The sequence below is a fragment of the Arvicola amphibius genome, chromosome 8, assembly GCF_903992535.2.
Source record: "Arvicola amphibius chromosome 8, mArvAmp1.2, whole genome shotgun sequence".
Taxonomy (NCBI): Eukaryota; Metazoa; Chordata; class Mammalia; order Rodentia; family Cricetidae; genus Arvicola; species Arvicola amphibius.
Window position 1 is genome coordinate 70,109,924 of NC_052054.1, and position 1,191 is coordinate 70,111,114.

The window sequence follows — 1,191 nt, forward strand, 5'->3', positions numbered from 1 at the left end:
CATATTCTGTAGTCTTTGAAAGATATTAGGAATGCCTATCTAACTGAAATATATCTCTATATATCTAGAAAATCTAACTAACATAACTATAAGCTTGACTATTATTGATGACTATCCATTAATAACTGATATACATTACATTTGTAAATGAACTACACAATCAATACCTTAATCAATATCAGAAATGCATATACATATAACAAAATTGACCTTAAAATCCATATCAATGCAAATTATTTATATCTATATCATATCCACTTTAAATGTAAAAGAACACTTATAAACAATATTTGGGAATATGGGTGCAGTTATTTCTCTCCAAACTGCTTCCTGCTGAATGGGGCGCTGTTAATCAGATCTTTCATGGTATAACCTGTGTGCCAGGGTCATCTCAGTCAGCAGTTGCGCGAAGTAATTTTTTGAGGGTATTCATAGCAACCTTTCAGGAGGGTGTGGTCTATCATACCATATTGGGATAGAAGCAATCCATAGGGTCTCATTTTCTGTAAAAACAAAAGAAGAATCTCTTTTCCAAAGTATCATATACTTAGATCCAAATTCTGAAGTCAAGGTATTTTCAAAATACCTATGTTGGATTAGTTCAGCAGCCTTTATAAACAAATGTCTTTTACCAGCTGTTGCTCCTTCCTCAGCATTCGAACAATTCAAAGAGAGCATAATAGTATACAGCATCAAGATTCTCTGTGGGTCCCTTCCCAGCTTGCACCCAGAATCCTCCCCCCCTCCCCCTGCCTCATCCTCCCGTCTTTGGGGCCACAAAATCCCACAGCTCAGCCTGTTTGGGCTCTGGGGACCTGGAATTGAGTGCACCCAGGCCGGTGGGAGGTCCCCTCCTTCATTTGACTGCCCGGAGCAAGGTAGGCCTTTGTCTGAGAGCTGCTTGGCCTGCAAGGGGACCTGAAAATCTGCAGGAGGATCCATCGTTCTTTGGGGTGAGTGAGGAGTGAGTGCCCGAACCGCGGCAGCTGCCCGGAGAGGGACCACCGACTCTCCACAACCCCCCCTGCCACCAGCACACTTCCTGCTCTTCTTGCAGGGGTTATTCTCCCCGGATACTGCCTCTCTCTCCCTGTCCCTTCCCAGCTTGCACCCAGAATCCTCCCCCCCTCCCCCTTCCTCATCCTCCCGTCTTTGGGGCCACAAAATCCCACAGCTCAGCCTGTTTGGGCT